We start from the raw sequence: 18,671 nt of genomic DNA on the forward strand, positions 1-18,671 counted from the left end.
AGAGATTACCTTAAACTCTGGCATTAACTCATAACGCCAGAGTAGCAATCCCTGATCAACGAGAGCTTTCCAGACACAGTAACAAAACTTCAGCTGTGAACTGGAACAAATAGGCAAAACGAAAAATGGACAAAAGTCCAACTTATCTAGTAGTTGTCAGAAGCAGGAACAAGCACTGAGAGGCATCAGATAACATTGTTGACCGGCAAGAAACCACCAGAGAAATGAGCTTAAATAGCGACACCCACTACTGATGGAACCAGGTGAAACAGGAAAGAGGATGACAAGTCCAATTCCACAAGCGGCCACCGGGGGAGCCCAGAATCCAAATTCACAACAGTCGCTGCTGCCTCTCCTGGGCATTTTTCTCTGCTTTGTTCCTGTGACATATTGCTGGACTCTGTACAGTCGCTGCTGCCTCTCCTGGGAATTTGTCTCTGCTTTGTGCCTGTGACATATTGCTGGACTCTGTACAGTCCGCTGCTGCCTCTCCTGGGAATTTGTCTCTGCTTTGTGCCTGTGACATATTGCTGGACTCTGTACAGTCCGCTGCTGCCTCTCCTGGGCATTTGTCTCTGCTTTGTTCCTGTGACATACTGCTGGACTCTGTACAGTCCGCTGCTGCCTCTCCTGGGCATTAGTCTCTGCTTTGTGCCTGTGACATATTGCTGGACTCTGCACAGTCGCTGCTGCCTCTCCTGGGCATTGTTCTTTGCTTTGTTCCTGTGACGTATTGCTGGACTCTGTACAGTCGCTGCTGCCTCTCCTGGGCATTTGTCTGTTTTGTTCCTGTGACATACTGCTGGACTCTGTACAGTCCGCTGCTGCCTCTCCTAGGCATTAGTCTCTGCTTTGTGCCTGTGACGTATTGCTGGACTCTGCACAGTCGCTGCTGCCTCTCCTGGGCATTTGTCTCTGCTTTGCTTCTGTGACATACTGCTGGACTCTGTACAGTCGCTGCTGCCTCTCCTGGGCATTTGTCTCTGCTTTGCTTCTGTGACATACTGCTGGACTCTACAGTCCACTGCTGCCTCTCCTGGGCATTGTTCTTTGCTTTGTTCCTGTGACATATTGCTGGACTCTGTGCAGTCGCTGCTGCCTCTCCTGGGCATTTTTCTCTGCTTTGTTCCTGTGACATATTGCTGGACTCTGTACAGTCGCTGCTGTCTCTCCTGGGAATTTGTCTCTGCTTTGTGCCTGTGACATATTGCTGGACTCTGTACAGTCCGCTGCTGCCTCTCCTGGGAATTTGTCTCTGCTTTGTGCCTGTGACATATTGCTGGACTCTGTACAGTCCGCTGCTGACTCTCCTGGGCATTTTTCTCTGCTTTGTTCCTGTGACATACTGCTGGACTCTGTACAGTCCGCTGCTGCCTCTCCTGGGCATTAGTCTCTGCTTTGTGCCTGTGACATATTGCTGGACTCTGCAGTCGCTGCTGCCTCTCCTGGGCATTGTTCTTTGCTTTGTTCCTGTGACGTATTGCTGGACTCTGTACAGTCACTGCTGCCTCTCCTGGGCATTTTTCTCTGCTTTGTTCCTGTGACATACTGCTGGACTCTGTACAGTCGCTGCTGCCTCTCCTGGGCATTTGTCTCTGCTTTGCTTCTGTGACATACTGCTGGACTCTACAGTCCGCTGCTGCCTCTCCTGGGCATTGTTCTTTGCTTTGTTCCTGTGACATATTGCTGGACTCTGTACAGTCGCTGCTGCCTCTCCTGGGCATTTTTCTCTGCTTTGTTCCTGTGACATATTGCTGGACTCTGTACAGTCGCTGCTGCCTCTCCTGGGAATTTGTCTCTGCTTTGTGCCTGTGACATATTGCTAGACTCTGTACAGTCCGCTGCTGCCTCTCCTGGGAATTTGTCTCTGCTTTGTGCCTGTGACATATTGCTGGACTCTGTACAGTCCGCTGCTGCCTCTCCTGGGCATTAGTCTCTGCTTTGTGCCTGTGACATATTGCTGGACTCTGCACAGTCGCTGCTGCCTCTCCTGGGCATTTGTCTCTGCTTTGTTCCTGTGACATACTGCTGGACTCTGTACAGTCCGCTGCTGCCTCTCCTGGGCATTTGTCTCTGCTTTGTTCCTGTGACATACTGCTGGACTCTGTACAGTCCGCTGCTGCCTCTCCTGGGCATTAGTCTCTGCTTTGTGCCTGTGACATATTGCTGGACTCTGCACAGTCGCTGCTGCCTCTCCTGGGCATTGTTCTTTGCTTTGTTCCTGTGACGTATTGCTGGACTCTGTACAGTCGCTGCTGCCTCTCCTGGGCATTTGTCTCTGTTTTGTTCCTGTGACATACTGCTGGACTCTGTACAGTCCGCTGCTGCCTCTCCTAGGCATTAGTCTCTGCTTTGTGCCTGTGACGTATTGCTGGACTCTGCACAGTCGCTGCTGCCTCTCCTGGGCATTTGTCTCTGCTTTGCTTCTGTGACATACTGCTGGACTCTGCACAGTCTCTGCTGCCTCTCCTGGGCATTTTTTCTGTGCTTTGTGCCTGTGACATATTGCTGGATTCTGTACAGCCGCTGCTGCCTCTCCTGGGCATTGTTCTTTGCTTTGTTCCTGTGACATATTGCTGGACTCTGTACAGTCCGCTGCTGCCTCTCCTGGGAATTTGTCTCTGCTTTGTGCCTGTGACATATTGCTGGACTCTGTACAGTCCGCTGCTGCCTCTCCTGGGCATTTGTCTCTGCTTTGTTCCTGTGACATACTGCTGGACTCTGTACAGTCCGCTGCTGCCTCTCCTGGGCATTAGTCTCTGCTTTGTGCCTGTGACATATTGCTGGACTCTGCACAGTCGCTGCTGCCTCTCCTGGGCATTGTTCTTTGCTTTGTTCCTGTGACGTATTGCTGGACTCTGTACAGTCGCTGCTGCCTCTCCTGGGCATTTGTCTCTGTTTTGTTCCTGTGACATACTGCTGGACTCTGTACAGTCCGCTGCTGCCTCTCCTAGGCATTAGTCTCTGCTTTGTGCCTGTGACGTATTGCTGGACTCTGCACAGTCGCTGCTGCCTCTCCTGGGCATTTGTCTCTACTTTGCTTCTGTGACATACTGCTGGACTCTGCACAGTCTCTGCTGCCTCTCCTGGGCATTTTTTCTGTGCTTTGTGCCTGTGACATATTGCTGGATTCTGTACAGTCGCTGCTGCCTCTCCTGGGCATTTTTTCTGTGCTTTGTGCCTGTGACATATTGCTGGACTCTGTACAGTCACTGCTGCCTCTCCTGGGCATTTTTCTCTGCTTTGTTCCTGTGACATACTGCTGGACTCTGTACAGTCGCTGCTGCCTCTCCTGGGCATTTGTCTCTGCTTTGCTTCTGTGACATACTGCTGGACTCTGTATCGTCCGCTGCTGCCTCTCCTGGGCATTTGTCTCTGCTTTGCTTATGTGACATACTGCTGGACTCTGTACAGTCCGCTGCTGCCTCTCCTGGGCATTGTTCTTTGCTTTGTTCCTGTGACATATTGCTGGACTCTGTACAGTCGCTGCTGCCTCTCCTGGGCATTTTTCTGTTCTTAGCTCCTGTGACATACTGCTGGACTGGGATTTTTGTTTGGTTACTGTGGCTTTTCTGCAGCTACAATGATCTATATAACAAAGATTTCATAATCGACCTGCTAGTCCTAAGTGATATTTGGGAAAAGTATCATATATGTAGTTATCATAAGGACTACCTGCAGGATGGCGGGTACCCGCTGGACTTTTCTTTACCCAATGATTAAAGGAGTAGTTGATATATTGATATTGTTATCAATTGAGTTGATATCTCTGAATCCTTCCTCCCTCTCACAGACATAAGTTCCATACACAATGCGGATGACGCTGCTGCTCTATATAACACCACAATAGCTGTAGCTTTGGAATCTGCTGCCCCACTTACACATACCAAAGCTCACAAAATCAACAGACAGCCCTGGCACACCAGCCTGACCAAAGAACTGAGGCAAGCTTCTAGGGCTGCTGAGCGCAGATGGAAAAGATCCCACTCCAACGACCACTTTATCGCATTCAAACAGTCCCTCACTACTTTCAAGACCACACTCGCCACAGCTAAACAAACCTACTTCTCATCTCTCATATCCTCCCTGTCTCACAACCCTAAACAGTTATTCAACATCTTCAATTCTCTCCTCCGTCCCCCAGCACCTCCTCCCTCCCCACTCATCTCAGCTGAAGACTTTGCATCATTCTTCAAGCAGAAGATTGATAGCATCAGAGACAGTTTTGGTCAACAAGCCCCAGAGCCATTCCTCCCGACTTCCCTGCCCTCCACCTCCAAAACGAACTTCTCCACCATTACAGAAGATCAACTCTCCACTCTACTCTCAAGATCGCATCTCACCACCTGTGCACTTGTCCCGCTCCCATCCCACCTCATCCCAAACCTCACCACAGTCTTCATCCCAACCCTAACCCATCTCTTCAACCTATCACTAACAACTGGTGTTTTCCCCTCAAGCTTTAAACATGCCTCCATCACACCTATCCTCAAAAAGCTCTCTCTTGACCCATCCTCTGTATCTAGCTATCGCCCTATATCACTTCTCCCTTATGCCTCCAAACTACTGGAACAACACGTCTACCTTGAACTGTCCTCCCATCTCTCTTCTTGCTCCCTATTTGACCGCTTACAATCTGGCTTCCGGTCACACCATTCCACTGAAACTGCCCTAACTAAGGTCACCAACGACCTCTTAACCGCCAAGAGCAAGCGACACTACTCTGTCCTCCTCCTCCTCGACCTGTCGGCTGCCTTTGACACAGTGGACCATTCCCTATTATTACAGACCCTCTCATCCCTTGGCATCACAGACTTGGCCCTATCCTGGATCTCATCATACCTAACAGACCGGACATTCAGCGTCTCCCACTCACACACCACCTCCTCACCTCGCCCCCTATCTGTCGGAGTCCCACAAGGTTCAGTCCTTGGGCCCCTGCTCTTCTCCATTTACACCTTTGGCCTGGGACAGCTCATAGAATCTCATGGCTCTGGACCAGATATCACCTCCCTACTAACCAGAATCCCTCAATGTCTGTCCACTGTTTCATCCTTCTTCTCCGCTAGATTTCTGAAACTTAACATGGACAAAACAGAATTCATCATCTTTCCCCCATCTCACGCGACCCCCCCAACGAACCTAACCATTACAGTAAATGGCTGCCCACTCTCCCCAGTCCCACAAGATCGCTGTCTCGGGGTAATCCTTGACGCTGATCTCTCCTTCAAACCACATATCCAAGCCCTTTCCACTTCCTGCCGACTTCAACTCAAAAATATTTCACGAATCCGTTCATTCCTCAACCAAGAATCTGCAAAAACCCTAGTCCATGCCCTCATCATCTCTCGCCTTGACTACTGCAACCTCCTACTCTGTGGCCTCCCCTCGAACACTCTCGCACCCCTCCAATCTATTCTAAACTCTGCTGCCCGACTAATCCACCTGTCCCCCCGCTATTCCCCTGCCTCTCCCCTCTGTCAATCCCTTCACTGGCTCCCCATTGCCCAGAGACTCCAGTACAAAACCCTAGCCATGACATACAAAGCCATCCACAACCTGTCTCCTCCATACATCTGTGACCTCGTCTCCCGGTACTTACCTACACGCAACCTCCGATCCTCACAAGATCTCCTTCTCTACTCCCCTCTTATCTCCTCTTCCCACAATCGTATACAAGATTTCTCTCGCGTATCACCCCTACTCTGGAACTCTCTACCACAACACATCAGATCCTCGCCTACCAGCGAAACCTTCAAAAAGAACCTGAAGACCCACCTCTTCCGACAAGCCTACAACCTGCACCACCAATCCACCGAACCGCTGCACGACCAGCTCTATCCTCACCTACTGTATTCTCACCCATCCCTTGTAGATTGTGAGCCTTCGCGGGCAGGGTCCTCTCTCCTCCTGTACCAGTTATGACTAGTATTGTTTAAGATTATTGTACTTGTTTTTATTATGTATACCCCTCCTCACATGTAAAGCGCCATGGAATAAATGGCGCTATAACAATAAATAATAATAATAATATATTACCAACATTTCCAATCCAAAGCCTCTTAGGGCACATACAAACAGACTGATGATAATCATGACTGAAGGTTCCTAGGAACACTCATTTCCTGATTAGCGGCTTTTAATATCATTGTTCTTGGCAGCACATCGTCCTGTGTACATGTCGTGTACATGTCGTGTGCTGACGATAACATTATTTTCTAAACGCACAGAACAATCGTTGGCCTGTTGAACCCGATCGGACCTCATGCAGCCGATTAGCAGTTGTTTCTTGGCAGTAGTCAGCCCATCTAGATCGGTCCTTAGTGAAACGATGGGGCTGTAATGCTGCAGCTCAGCCTCATTTGCATATATTGACACTTGTTACATTGTGGCCACTTTGCCTGGCTATAGTCAGTAACTTCCAACTAATTCAGATGTGCAACAGGGTGGCAACCAAAACATAAAATGTAGAATGTATTTAATTTCTATTTAAAGCCTTATGTTTTAGGACAGATTAAGCAGAACATGAAGGTTATGATGGCGTCCTCCAGGCATTGCCTCACGGTGCCCCCTGGCACTGGACATCTGCCCTTATCATAGCACTTTGAAAAACAAAACTACAAATAAACAGGCGGCGCTCTTCATCCTACGTCAGGGGGAACACGGGGATCTCGTGAGGCCGCCGCTTCCACCTTTCTTCTGAAGTGCTGGGGTCGCACCCCTCTTTGACAAGAGACAAATAAATCTCTGCTAAGCCGAAGGCTCCACTTAAATCTCTTCAGTATTTTTTTTTTTATATTTAAGCTTTTTCCCTGGAATTCCATTAAAAGCTTTTATTAAAATGCTAATTCCCGAAGCAGAGAAACAAAGCCTTTGTCAAAGCCAAGAGTCTCTAAAGAGGAGATTTAAGTATCGGACTCTTGACCACTGTGTCTGCAGAGCCGGATTCATACTTAATATCTCTGCTTAGTTATGGCTTTTATTCCTAGATTAAAATAAAAAAAATACCATGCTTTTTTTTTTAGGTCCCACATTAACTAAAGTTTAAAAGTGAAAAATATGAAAAAGCCAAAATAGCAGAAATTTTAAAAAAAAAATTAAAGATATTTTTCTTCCTCGGAGAGGGACTTAGTTAAAGGGACTCTGAAAATTCATAAGGCATCGGAGCCCTGCGCAAGATTTCCCTAACAAAGGCTTTAAAATTGGTCCACGCAGCTGCTATTAAACGACTGATTCTTTCTAAGGGGATTTGCAATTCAGAGGGTCTGCTCTTGGATTGCGATCTTTGTACAGGTTGTGAGCCCCGGATAATATAAGGTTTCGGGAAGTACTAGGCTGCGGTGAATAAGCAGCTGTCCATCATAGTTATATCCAACCTGAACCAAAACCAGGACTTCAACCCTGGATCCCGAGCTGAAAACTAAGGCCATGTTCAGTATTTGGTCAGTATTTTACATCAGTATTTGTAGCCAAAAAACAGGAGTGGGTGATAAATACAGAAGTGGTGACGAGTTTCCATTAAAGTTTTCTTCTGATTGTTCCTCTCCTGGTTTTGGCTACAAATACTGATGTAAAATACTGACCAAATACTGAATGTGTGAACGAGGTCTAATAATTATAACAGGATGAGTGCGACCATTACGGGGTGCCAGTCACATTGTAATAATTATAGGGGATAACTCAGGAGACTCTTTGCGTGGAACAAGACAACTACAGGACACAGTTTTATAAGTGGTAAAGTCTATATTATCACACGGTGATTCAAACAGGTGCAGAAACTCAAGTCCACAACACTTGGTGCAAATAATAAACGCAGCTTAGCAGTCTATAGGAAACTTCAGAGGAAAATGCAATCAAGCAGAAAGTCCATGAAGCACAGTTATTCTTGAGGATACTTGACACGAATAAATCCTTGTATTAGTCCAGGCACAGATAGATATGCTTATTAGGCAGTTATAATCATATCTTAGCTCAACCAGGGAGGCCTGGGTAATAGTCTCAGGTCTTTGCAGAGCAGAAACAGCATACATGTCCAGCAAATGCAGATGGAAGTAAACACGAGCAGCAGATGAAGGAGGATTACTGGAAACTTGTGTATGCAGCAGGAACTCAGAGCAGAGTAGCAGGATCACCACACAGGTTCACAGGAGCAGGTATATAGCCAGGGAGTAATCAGAGGTCAGGAGCTGGATGCAAGGCAGAATACTCTAGCACAGACTGAAGGCTGGGGTGGAGTTTTATAGCAGGAAGACACAGTGCACATGAGACCAAAGACGCCATCTTGGAAAAGGGCAGTAATGCACAAAAGGTAAAAAATGTTCAGAGTCCTGACATTACTCCCTCCTTAGAAGCGGCCTCAGGATGATCCTGGACCTGGTTTCTCAGGGAATCTCTGATGAAAACGAGAAATCTTCTGTTGGGCATTGATGTTTTCCACACGTTCCCAAGAGTCTTCCTCAGGGGGATATCCCTGCCATCTTATCATATATTGGAGCCGATTCCTGCGAATCCTGGAATCAATAATTTCCTCCACCACGAATTGTTCTTGCCCATCAATCACCACAGGCTGCGGAGGTGGCACAACACGTCCCTGGAAGGTATTAGGAGATACAGGGTTTAGTAAAGATACATGAAAAACTGGGTGTACCTTCATAGTCCTAGGCAGCTTCAGCCGGCAGGCAACAGAGCTCACAATACCGTTGATCTTGAAAGGGCCAAAGTTTTTGTGAAGGAACGTTTAACTTCAGATTCTTAGTTGCTAACCACACGGAATCTCCTACCTTGAACATGGGTGCAGGTTTACGGAATCTATCAGCCGATCTCTTATAACGTTCTTGAGCTGTGGTCAGGGATTCCTTCAGAACCACCAGATTTTGTCTCATCGCAGTCAGCCTTTGCTCCACTGCCGGAACCGGAGAATTAATTGGAGACCTAGGTAAAATACACGGATGATAACCCAGATTGGCAAAGAAAGGTGTAAATTTAGTGGAGGCGCTCTGAGAATTATTATATGAAAATTCGGCTAACGGCAACAACTCCAACCAATCATCCTGGAGATGGCTGACATAGCATCTTAGATATTGTTCCAGCGTCTGGTTGGTCCGCTCAGTCTGACCATTTGTCTGGGGATGGTAAGCAGAAGAGAGACAGACATTAATATTAAGTGCAGAGCAAAACCCATTCCAGAATCTTGAAGTGAACTGTATCTTTAGCTGAGGGGAGGTCGGTGCACGGAACAAAATGAGCAGCTTTAGTCAGGCGATCAACTACCACCATGATGGTATTCATGCCCCCCGATGTAGGCAGCTCCACAATAAAGTCCATTGATATAGACCCCCAAGGGCGGGACGGAACAGGTAATGGTTGTAGAAGACCCGTAGGTGCCACATGAGGAGTCTTGTAACGGGCACATACCTCGCAAGAGAGAACATAGTCCTTGGTATCCTTCAGGCAAGTTGGCCACCAGAAGAATCGGCTCAGAAACTCGTGTCTTCTGTACCCCCATGACCAGCCAACTTGGAGACATGTACCAACTTGAGGATCTGCAGACGGACGACCTCCGGGACGTAGATATGTCGATCTCTGAACCACATGCCACCCTTAAAGACAAGATTAATATCCACAGGTGGGTTGGCCAGAAATACATCACCTTCATAGGCCTCCCTGCACTCCTTCCACAAGTCCTGATCGTGGATAACTCCGATGAAATTGGCATCAGATAGAATGGTCTTGGACGGGGCTCCAGGTACGGAATCCGCAGCATGGATTCGGGATAAAGCATCAGCCTTCCCATTACGAGAACCTGGACAGTACGAGATAACGTTAAATTGATTTAAAAATAAGTTCCAACGAGCCTGCCGAGGAGAAAGACATCTAACGGATCTAAGGAACTCTAAATTGCGATGGTCAGTTAGCACTATAATCTGTTGTGCAGCTCCTTGCAGATGATGCCTCCATTCTTTGAAAGCCGCAATAATAGCCAGCAATTCCTTGTCTCCCACGTCGTAATTCTTCTCTGCTGAGGTTAGTCTGCGGGAAAAGAAAGCACAAGGATGTAGCAGACCCTTTTCTCCAGTTCTTTGGGAGAGAATAGCCCCCAAAGCATTATCAGAAGCGTCCACAATGAAAGGAAGTGTTGGATCTGGGTGTATCAACAGCGGTGCTGATGTGAAACAGATCTGAAGCCAATCAAAAGCTTCTTGAGCCTGTGATGACCACTTAAAGGGCTTTTCCTTCTTTGTCAAGGAATTAATGGGACGGACAATATCAGAAAAATTTCGAATGAAGCGTCTGTAGAAATTTGCAAAACCAATAAAACGTTGGACCTCCTTAATGTTCTTGGGTACCGGCCAGTCAAGGATAGCCTGAATCTTACCAGATTCCATGTTCAGCCCCTGGGGAGAGATGATATAACCTAAGAACTGTATCTCAGAACGATGGAACTCGCATTTCTCCAGCTTAATATACAGATGGTTCTCTTTCAGACGTCTTAAAACAGTTTTGACATGTTCTTCATGTTCCTGTAGAGAGTCAGAAAAGATTAGTATATCGTCCAAATAGATCACTACAAACTGGTCCAACAAATCTCTGAAAATGTCATTAGCAAGGTGTTGAAATGTTGCAGGGGCGTTACAAAGCCCGAAGGGCATCACAAGAGATTCAAAGTGTCCATACCGGGATCTGAATGCTGTCTTCCACTCATCCCCTGGACGAATACGCACCAAATTATAAGCCCCACGAAGATCCAGTTTAGAGAACACCTTAGCATGGCGGACTCTTTCCAGTAATTCGGGAATCAGAGGCAAAGGGTAACGGTTTCGTACGGTTACCTTATTGAGTTCTCTATAGTCAACACAGGGTCTCAGGGTCCCATCCTTCTCCTTTACAAAAAAGATAGGTGCCCCTGCTGGTGAGGAAGAAGGACGTATGAAGCCTTTGGCCAGATTTTCATCAATATACTCTTTTAATGCTTGAAGCTCAGGTGCCGCCAAAGGGTATACGTTACCAAAAGGAATGGCTGCCCCAGAAAGCAGCTCAATGGGACAGTCATAATGCCTGTGTGGAGGAAGCTGATCTGCATTCTTCTTGTCACAGATGTCAGAGAACTCTTTATATGCTGGAGGTAAAGAAAATACCTGTACATGTGGTTCCGTAGCCATGGACTCAGGGACAGCTTCTGTTAACGCTGAGTTGCGCCTTGTTGGGAAGATAATCTCCTTGGTCTCCCAGTTGATAATTGGGTTCTGAAAACGCAACCAAGGAATGCCTAAAATCACAGGAAAATGAGAAGAAATTAGCAAGAAAGAAAGTTGCTCCTGATGATTAGGCTCCAACAAAATTTCAAGGGGTACGGTCTCCTGATCCACAGGCCCAGAGATTAAAGGTGACCCATCCACTGTTTCCATGGTAATTGGAGAGGCTCTTTGCTGAATTTCAATACCATGTTCCTTGGCAAATGCAATATCCATGAAATTGCCACCTGCACCAGAGTCAATCATAGCTGTACTGGAAATCCACTGTCCTGAACACAGGATCTTAATAGGGAGAGAACAGTGAGAGTTCTTTTCCTTCAGCTCCTTGGGGGGTGAAGTCATAGAAAGTGAATGGAATACAGCGTTTAAAGGCAGGCTATATTCAGAGATGTCAGATTCATCATCACAGTTGTCATACTCCCCTACTGCTGCTAGCACCTTGTTAGGCCGTCTAGGACACTTAGGACAATTGATCAAGAAGTGGTCAGACTGGCCGCAGTAGAAACATAGACTTTCACGCAGGCGATGCTCCCGGCGCTCATTGATCTCGCGCCTCTGAACGGAATCAACTTGCATGGGCACCTCCTCCACCTCCCGAGAGGTTTTACCTGCAGGCTCTTTGGAAGGAGGGGAAAAGTTAGAAACACGGTTATATGCAGCAAATTTCTCCTGCCTACGCTCAGTAAGGCGAATGTCAATGCGCACACAATGCTGTATAAATGTCTCTAGCTCTTGTGGTGACTCAGAGCGGGCTCGTTCATCTTTTACAATACTAGACAGACCCCTTTTAAAAATAGGCAATTGTACTCTTTACATCCATCATTACCACTAGACTCAACAAGTTTCTACCTACCCTTATTCAGCGTGATCAAGTGGGATTCATGCCCAATAGACAAGGCCCCGACAACATTAGGAGAAATTTAAATATTATACATTCAGCTAATTTTCACAAACAACCCCTGCTATTATTAGCTTTAGATATAGAGAAAGCTTTCGACTCAGTCTCATGGTCCTACCTATTTGAAGTCCTATCCAGATTTGGCATCCCTCGCACCCTTATTTCATGCCTCCAACTACTGTACGACAGCCCTACAGCTTATCTGAAACTCCCGTCAACTAGACCTACTCCTATCAACATACAAAGGGGGACGAGACAGGGCTGCTCACTTTCTCCAGCTCTGTTCGCCATGGCCATGGAGTCACTGGCTGAGGCAATAAGGCTTAACCCGAACATACTTGGGCCTGCAGGATTTGGCGCACAATATAAGGCAAGTTTATTTGCGGATGACTTACTGCTGACTTTGTCCAGTCCACTTACCACTCTCCCAAATTTATTTTCAGTTCTACGTAGATTTGAGTCGATCTCAGGACTCAAAATTAATGTTGACAAATCCGAAGCTCTATTTCTTAACACCGCTAAGGACATGCAAACAAATATTATCTCCCAGTTCAAATTTGTTAAAAATGAACATTACATAACATCTCGGAGTCAATCTTACCTCTCATAAGTCGACCTTACTCAAATGGAACTACCTCCCGTTAATAAAAAACCTCCGAGCTGACTTAACCACATGGTCTGCCATGAAGTTGACCTGGTTGGGCAGGTTGCATGCAATTAAAATGGTCTCTCTCCCTAGATTTCTGTACTTATTCCGCTCTCTCCCCATTCTGTTGCCTCATGAGACCTTACACGAAATTCATTCTATGATTTCAAAATTTATTTGGCAGGGGAAAAAACCCAGAATCCGTCAAAAAACTATGTTCATACATAGAAAGCTGGGAGGACTTTCCATGCCTAACTTCACACTGTATTACAAGTCGGCTCAGCTGGCCCAATTGACAAATGCCTGCGCTGCCACTCAGGCTCCGAGATGGGTTGACCTGGAATCGTCCCTCTTGCTACCATTTTCCTTGCCTGGCCTTATGTGGTCAACACAAAAACTACCAAAAGGCCTACACATTACAGCACCTTTCACAGCACATTCCCTGATCCTTTGGAGGAAGGAAAGGTTTAAATTTGAACTCCAATTTAAGTCCGCCCCACTGACCCCCCTCTTCTGTAACCCCATGTTCCCACCGGGTCTTGACTCGCGCTCTTTTGCTTGGTGGAAACTTAATGGAATTACCACACTAAAACACCTCTGCTCACCCTTTAATATAATTCTAACTAGACAAGAATTCCTACATACAGTTAGGTACATATATATTTGGACAGAGACAACATTTTTCTAGTTTTGGTTATAGACAATACCACAATGAATTTTAAACAAAACAATTCAGATGCAGTTGAAGTTCAGACTTTCAGCTTTCATTTGAGGGTATCCACATTAAAATCGGATGAAGGGTTTAGGAGTTTCAGCTCCTTAACATGTGCCACCCTGTTTTTAAAAGGACCAAAAGTAATTGGACAGATTCAATAATTTTAAATAAAATGTTCATTTTTAGTACTTGGTTTGAAAACCCTTGGCTGGCAATGACTGCCTGAAGTCTTGAACTCATGGACATCACCAGACGCTGTGTTTCCTCCTTTTTGATGCTCTGCCAGGCCTTCACTGCGGTGGTTTTCAGTTGCTGTTTGTTTGTGGGCCTTTCTGTCTGAGGTTTAGTCTTTAACAAGTGAAATGCATGCTCAATTGGGTTGAGATCAGGTGACTGACTTGGCCATTCAAGAATATTCCACTTCTTTGATTTAATTAACTCCTGGGTTGCTTTGGCTTCATGTTTTGGGTCATTGTCTATCTGTAGGATGAAACGATGACCAATAAGTTTGGCTGCATTTGGCTGGATCTGAGCACACAGTATGGCGGCTCTGAATACCTCAGAATTCATTCGGCTGCTTCTATCCTGTGTCACATCATCAATAAACACTAGTGACCCAGTGCCACTGGCAGCCATGCATGCCCAAGCCATCACACTGCCTCTGCCGTGTTTTACAGATGATGTGGTATGCTTTGGATCATGAGCTGTACCACGCCTTCGTCATACTTTTCTCTTTCCATCATTCTGGTAGAGGTTGATCATGGTTTCATCTGTCCAAAGAATGTTCTTCCAGAACTGTGCTGGCTTTTTTAGATGTTTTATAGCAAAGTCCAGTCTAGCCTTTTTATTCTTGATGCTTATGAGTGGCTTGGACCGTGCAGTGAACCCTCTGTATTTACTTTCATGCAGTCTTCTCTTTATGGTAGATTTGGATATTGATACGCCGACCTCCTGGAGAGTGTTGGTCACTTGGTTGGCTGTTGTGAAGAGGTTTCTCTTCACCATGGAGATTATTCTTCTGTCCTCCACCACTGTTGTCTTCCGTGGACGCCCAGGTCTTTTTGCATTGATGAGTTCACCAGTGCTTTCTTTCTTTCTCAGGATGTACCAAACTGTAGATTTTGCCACTCCTAATATTGTAGCAATTTCTCGGCTTGTTTTTTTCTGTTTTCGCAGCTTAAGGATGGCTTGTTTCACCTTCATGGAGAGCTCCTTTACCACATGTTTACTTCACAGCAAAACCTTCCAAATGCAAGCACCACACCTCAAATCAACTCCAGGCCTTTTATCTGCTTAATTGGGAATGACATAAAGAAGGGATTGCCCACACCTGTCCATGAAATAGCCGTGGAGTCAATTGTCCAATTACTTTTGGTCCCTTTAAAAACAGGGTGGCACATGTTAAGGAGCTGAAACTCCTAAACCCTTCATCCAATTTTAATGTGGATACCCTCAAATGAAAGCTGAAAGTCTGAACTTCAACTGCATCTGAATTGTTTTGTTTAAAATTCATTGTGGTAATGTCTTTAACCAAAATGAGAAAAATGTTGTCTCTGTCCAAATATATATGGACCTAACTGTAAATACAATCCACCCACTAATGAAACCTTTCGTATCTATCAGGTTTTCCATTTTGCGGAACAGCTTCTACAACATAAAATCCCTTTTCGCGCAACTAGCTTTGAACAGAGGTGTATGGATGACCCACTGGGAAGGGGAACCATTTCTCAGCTATACGGATCTCTCAATGCGGCACATGGAGTTGACAAACTACATTACATGAAACAGTGGGAGGAGGACTTGGGTATCCAATTAACCTTGGAAAATTGGAGGCGATGCTGCGACACAGTTTCCAGGGGTAGTCATCAAGCCTCCCTGGCAGAGACATCCATTAAGGTCCTGCACAGAACGTACCTAGTCCCAAGTAAACTCCACACTATATACCCCAACATTTCAGATAAATGTTTTAGAGGATGTGACGCAGTGGGAGATATGAAGCATATTTGGTGGGAGTGTCCGATAGACTCGACCATGTGGCGGGAAGTAAGATTAATAATTGAAAAAATGTATGGCGGGGCAATACAACCTGACCCGACCACATTCCTCTTGGGAGCCAAATACCCAGGATTTTCTAACAAATTCCACAGGCTGATAAGCCAGTTGCTTATGGCCGCTAAGCTGCATATAGCTACCAACTGGAGGACGCCATTACTCTCTTTCCAAGCAGTTAGAGACAAAATGAATTCAATCCTCTTATATGAACGTATACACGCGACTAGGGAAGATGTGTGGGAGGCCTTCTACCAGATTTGGAAACCATGGATGGATCTTAACACGAACTTGAATCTTACACAAACCTTGACTTTATCTATTTGAGACTACATTATCCTGTGAGAGATTTCGATGACACTGGGGTTGAGCCTGCGTTGGGTGGGGTGCGGGGAGGTGGGAGGCGGAACTCATAAAACGGAACAAAGTATAATCTTGTCTTGTAAATATACTGCAGTTTACCACGAAGTAAAGTGCAGAATCTCTTTTTCCTCCCCATTTTCCCTCTTTTATGTCTCCCCATGTTCTTGTCTCGTCATATCTGTATCTTTGAATTTGAGTTAATGTATGTATGGTTTTTTCTCTTTGTTTGGTTTGAAACCTACTGAACTCCCTTGTAAGGGAATCTGTTGTTTAATTGATATATTATTGAAAATAAAAATTATTGAAACTAAAAATAGGCAATTGTGCATAACTGTCCCAATTGGTATCTACCGCTAATCTCCTGAATTCAGTGGCATACTCAATAACAGAACGTTTAGCCTGGCGTAAAGACAAAGCAGATTCAGCGGTTGCAGGGCGATTAGGGTCATCAAACATTAATGCCATAGCGGCCAAGAAATCATCCAAGTCATTTAACCGTGGGTCACGAGACTCAATCATCGGATTCGCCCAGGCGAGCGCTCGTGAGGTCAGTAGCATTATTACACACAATACTTTGGATCTATCAGTAGGAAAACAGTCAGCATGCACATCAAAATAAAGCATACATTGATTCACAAAGCCACGAAATTTGTCGCGATCACCATTAAATCTGAATGGGGGCAACTTAGGTGGGCTAGCTGGTGGCGGTTGCATAGAGGGTAAAGTCACTTGTGCAGCTATTTGCAAGCTTATGTCCTGAAAAGCCTGTCCATACTGGGACTCTATGCCAGCAAGTTTGTTTTCCTGGGCTGCCATGCGGTTGCTCAAGTCCTGCAAAGTTTGTCCAAACACTTGTTGATTGTGTTCAAGGCTTCCAAACTTCTTTTGCAGACCTTCCACATCTTTCTGCAGTGATCTAATTATGGAAAACACCTGCTCTAATTTGCTTTCTGCAGTCATTGTTCCAGCAGTCTCCTTTTTTTTTTAGGCTAGAGTATGCCGTAATAATTATAGGGGATAACTCAGGAGACTCTTTGCGTGGAACAAGACAACTACAGGACACAGTTTAATAAGTGGTAAAGTCTATATTATCACACAGTGATTCAAACAGGTGCAGAGAGAAACTCAAGTCCACAACACTTGGTGCAAATATTAAACACAGCTTAGCAGTCTATAGGAAACTTCAGAGGAAAATGCAATCAAGCAGAAAGTCTATGAAGCACAGTTATTCTTGAGGATAATTGACACAAATAAATCCTTGTATTAGTCCAGGCACAGATAGATATGCTTATAAGGCAGTTCAAATCATATCTTAGCTCAACCAGGGAGGCCTGGTCAATAGCCTCAGGTTATTGCAAAGCAGAAACAGCTTACATGTCCAGCAAATGCAGATGGAAGTAAACACGAACAGCAGATGAAGGAGGATTACTGGAAACTTGTGTATGCAGCAGGAAATCAAGAATTAAATGGAATAGGGACTAATCAGACTCGTTATGTACATGTAATCCCTTTAAAACATAGCTTTTAACCCCTTCCCGACCTTTGACGCCACGTAGGCGTCATGAAAACCCGTGCCAATCCGACCTATGACGCCTATGTGGCGTCATGGAAAGATCGCATCCATGCAGATCGGGTGAAAGGGTTAACTCCTATTTTACCCGATCTGCAGGGAGAGGGGCAGTTGTACTTCAGCCCAGGGGGGGTGGCTTCACCCCCCCGTGGCTACGATCGCTCTGATTGGCTGTTGAAAGTGAAACAGCCAATCAGAGCGATTTGTAATATTTCACCTATGAAAATGGTGAAATATTACAATCCAGCCATGGCCGATGCTGCAATAGCATCTGCCATGGCTGGAGACCCCGATCTGCCCCCCCCCCCCCACCGATCGCCCCCCCAGTCGTCCTTTCTGCCCGATCTCCTGTCCGCTCCCCTCCTCCCTCCTGTCCGCTCCCCCGGTCCTCTTGTCCACTCCCCCGGTCCTCCGATCCCCCCCCCCCCCCCGTGTTCCGATCCCACCCCCCCATACTTACCTAGCTTCCATGTCCCTCCCGGTGTCCGGCCGTCTTCTCCATGGGCGCCGCAATCTTGGAAAATGGCGGGCGCATGCGCAGTGCGCCCGCCGAATCTGCCAGCCGGCAGATTCATTACAAGTACATTTTGATCGCTGTGGTAGGTTCTATCACAGCGATCAAAATAAAAAAATAATAAATAACCCCCCCCCCCTTTATCACCCCCATAGGTAGGGACAATAATAAAATAAAGAAAATATTTTTTTTTCTTTTTCCACTAGGGTTAGGGTTAGAACTAGGGTTAGAACTAGGGGTAGGGTTAGGCTTAGGGGTAGGTTTACGGGTAGGGTTAGGGTTACGGGTAGGGTTATGGCATGTGCACACAGAGCGGATCGGCCGCGGATCGGCAGTGGATCGGCCGCGGATCGGCAGCGGATCGGCCGCGGATCCGCAGGGGATCGGTCGCGGATCCGCAGCGGATCGGCCGCGGATCCGCAGCGGATTGGTCGCGGATCCGCAGCGGATTGGCCGCGGATCCGCAGCGGATTGGCCGCGGATCCGCAGCGGATTGGCCGCGGATCCGCAGCGGATTGGCCGCTGCGAATTCGAAGCAGTTTTCCATCAGGTTTACAGTACCATGTACACCTAAGGAAAACCAAATCCGCTGTGCCCATGGTGCGGAAAATTCCGTGCAGAAACGCTGCGTTGTATTTTCCGCAGCATGTCAATTCTTTGTGCG

This window comes from Ranitomeya variabilis, chromosome 7 (assembly GCF_051348905.1).
Source record: "Ranitomeya variabilis isolate aRanVar5 chromosome 7, aRanVar5.hap1, whole genome shotgun sequence".
Lineage (NCBI taxonomy): Eukaryota > Metazoa > Chordata > Amphibia > Anura > Dendrobatidae > Ranitomeya > Ranitomeya variabilis.